The sequence below is a fragment of the Triticum urartu genome, chromosome 5, assembly GCF_003073215.2.
Source record: "Triticum urartu cultivar G1812 chromosome 5, Tu2.1, whole genome shotgun sequence".
Lineage (NCBI taxonomy): Eukaryota > Viridiplantae > Streptophyta > Magnoliopsida > Poales > Poaceae > Triticum > Triticum urartu.
The window spans coordinates 13,773,357-13,777,045 of NC_053026.1; the positions used below are offsets into that span (position 1 = coordinate 13,773,357).

At 44.1% G+C, this 3,689-nt stretch overlaps 1 non-coding gene across 1 annotated transcript; it reads left to right on the forward strand.

Moving 5' to 3' along the window:
- The first annotated feature begins 1,189 nt into the window (after positions 1–1,189).
- LOC125511797 lies at positions 1,190–1,318 on the forward strand. The gene has a single exon (XR_007285123.1). It is a non-coding gene; the product is annotated as a small nucleolar RNA Z247 (small nucleolar RNA).
- The last annotated feature ends 2,371 nt before the right edge of the window (positions 1,319–3,689 follow it).

Sequence of the window (3,689 nt, forward strand, 5' to 3'; positions counted from 1 at the left end):
AATGAATGATTGATTGCCTAACTAACCTAGTCTACCTACCAGTGGCTCTAGCTAGCTTCTTATACTTCACTTTTGCAGCTAGGCCTCCTCAATGCATTGAAGGTACACAATATTGCAAAAAATAGTAATATTCCCTCTCAGACTTGTGGACCCACTGGCGGAGCTACAACAAGGCTAAATGGGCCATGGCCCGCCCAATCCAAAGCAAAACAGTAAGGGACAAAGACTTAACTGACCCATGAGAGGAAACATACTGGGTTTTTCTTTGTACTCGCTCGCCATTATTTGGCACTGTAGCTCGCCATTGTGTGAACCACACAAGATTGAGGTGTGTTTGGTTGCCTACCCTCAATTTGTCTACATTGCCTGTGTTGCTCAGTTGGGCCTGGTTAAGGAAAAACAGGGAAAAAAACTAACATCTACATTTCGTTTGGTTGCCCGCGTCTATTAGAATAGTATGTGTACAGGACGTAGAGTCCATGTTGTATACGGGCCTTGAGCCGTTTCCTAGTCTGTATATGATCTCTGTCGTGTCCTATCATGTAACCGATCTCTGACCGATCCATGCAATATAAATATACAGCAAGGTGATCCCAAGGGACATCAAGCCTGAATCAATCGATCTCTTGTTTCTTACATGGTATTAGAGCCTTCTCTTCTTCATCGCATCTAGATGTCTCTCGTTCCCTTCAGCGTATCCTGAGGAGCTTCTTCCTCAACCGCTCAGCCCATGACGACCCTCGGCGACAACTCCCGCGAGAAGCTTGGGCGCGACAACTTCCTTCTTTGGAAGGCGACGGTCCTGCCCCCGATCCGTGCTGCACAGCTAGACGGATATCTCGACGGAACGCTTGAAGCTCCGGCCAAGACTCTTGAAGTCCAGAAGGCCGACAAATCTGGCACCGAGACGGTGCCCAACCCCGAGTACGCTTGCTGGATAGCCCAAGATCAGAAGGTTCTTGGCTCGCTACTGACCTCTCTGTCGCGTGAAGTTCTGACTCAAGTCGTCTCCATGAAGACATCCACGCAGGTCTGGTCAGCCCTTGAGGAGATGTACTCCTCTGTCTCCCGGTCACGAATTATCCAACTTCGGACCCTGTTCGCTGGCACTCGGAAGAACGAGATGACCGCCACCGCGTACTTCACGAAGATGCGGGGCATTGCGGACGAACTTACAGCAGCAGGAAAGAAGATGGAAGATGATGATCTCATCTCTCAAATCCTTGCTGGATTGGATGCAAAATATAATCCTTTTGTCTCATCCATTGCCGCTAGAACCGATGCCTATTCCTTGAGTGAAATTTATGCTTAGTTCATTGCCTTTGAAGCGTGCCTGGAGTCACAAAATTCTGGGTCACAGCAGTATAATTCGTCGGCAAATCTTGCTGCACGAGGAGGACATGGCAAAGGAAATCGTGGAGGCAAAAACAATGGTGGCGGGAACCGCGGTGGCCACGGCAACAACAACCGCGGAGGCTACAACAACAACAACTACGGCAACAACTACAACCACGGGAACAACAACTACCCCCACAATAATCGCGGTGGAGGACGACCAGGACCAGCAGGAGGAGCGAACCTTCCCCGAGGTGAAAGGCCTACTTGCCAGATTTGTGGTAAGGTTGGCCATCCAGCTCATAAGTGCTGGTATCATTTTGACCCAAATTATGTCACTGAAGAGAGATATGGTGGAGCAGCCACTACTTCATATGGAATTGACTCAAATTGGTACTTTGATACCGGAGCAACTGATCATATTACAGGGGAGCTCGACAAGCTGACAACACGTACTCGCTACAACGGTCCTGAACAAGTTCATACAGCTAATGGTGCAGGTATGCCTATTAGTCACATCGGTCATGCAGTCGTTAATTCTTTTGATCATACTCGAAATTTTCATCTTAACGACATACTTCATGTTCCCCAAGCCACCAAAAGCCTAGTTTCTGCTAGTCGTTTTGCTTCTGATAACAATACTATTGTGGAAATTCACCCTCATTCTTTTTTCGTTAAGGACCCAACAACGAAGGAAATTCTTCTGCACGGCCCATGTGAGCGTGGTCTTTATCCATTGAAATCGCCTCGCTCATCTCCTTCCTCCGGTATTCAAGTTTTTGGTGCTTCAAGGCCGTCTCTAACAAGATGGCATGATCGACTTGGTCATCCAGCCTCTCCAATAGTCAAACAAGTCCTTAAGAAGTATAATTTACCATGTTCCGTTGAGTCTACTAGTGAGTCCGTGTGTGATTCTTGTCAAAAGGCTAAAAGTCATCAACTTCCGTATCCTAGGTCTTCAAGTATATCTAGTGCTCCTTTAGAGCTAGTATTTTCTGATGTTTGGGGTCAAGCACCCGAGTCTGTTAGTAGAAATAAGCACTTCTAGGGAAAAGGCTAGCAGCAGCGCAGGTTTTAGACTTATCAGTAGCGCGGGGTGGTGCACTACTGATAAGGCGCTACAGCTAACGAATAGCAGTAGCGTGCCTCCACCCACGCTACGGCTAAATCGAGTTAGTAGCAGCGAGTTCCAGGAGGAGCGCTGCTGGTAATTAGTAGTAGCGCTTCTCTCTGCCCGCGCTGCTACTATTATTTCGTATTTTATTTCTTTTTTATTTCATGTTGTATTCGTACACCTTTACATAAATTTTCATACAACAGGAATTTACAAATTATTTTTACATCATCATGAGTTATTACGTCACGGGGTGAAAGAACCGTGTGGACTAGTTTCAAGTGGACGGACATTCACTTGAAACTAATCCGCGGTTCTTTCACCCAATAATATAATAAATATCATCATCATCATCATATCATTAACAACTTATCATCATCATCATCATATCATTGGTCACTAGTCGTAATCATAAGTACTCCTGACATCTTCAACTCTAACACATTGTATCACATAATAGACATATTGTACCTCATAGGACCTACTACATTCTCTTAGGACCTACTATATTCTCTAAGGTAAAATAGCAAAAAACAAGATAGCCCCTCGCTCTCCATTATGGAGAATGCAGATTATCCTGTCTCCAATTCTTGCCTTTCGCTTAATGTTGCTTCCAAGAACCTCCTTACGAATGTCCAAACATTTTTTCCACTCTTTGATTAGCATGTGTTCACCGGTTTCAGAAATTCGATATGCACAGGTGAGATCCGTAGGATGACCTGGCTGTAGGTTCAGAACTTCAAGGCGACCATTGTAATACATCAGATGAGGCACACAATCCATCGGGATTTTCTGTTGAAAAACATAGTAATAACTTCGTAGTTAGCAATGATGTACTAGTTTTAGAAGTATGCAAAAGATGCACGGATGTCGTAATAGTAAAATATCTTACCAGGGTATCTCCATAGAAGTTATCGTGGTTCAACACGTGCACTAGTGACACGTATTCACCATAATTTGGAGGAGTTCGATAATAGGTATTGTAATTCTCAAAAAAAGTACAATAAGCAATCAGATGATTTTTCTCCTTATAAGTTAATTCGGAGCCATCAGTGTAGTGGGTTTTGTCTACCATCTTCTGCACATTCTTTGAAGATTCAAAATAAGCTGTCAATGGAAATAAGTTGTCAACTATTTTGAAATAAACAATATAAATTATTTAATAACTATGTTTGAGAAACTCACATTGCGGTAGAATCGGAAGCGTATCAACAAGGACCCAAATGTCCATATTGTCTTG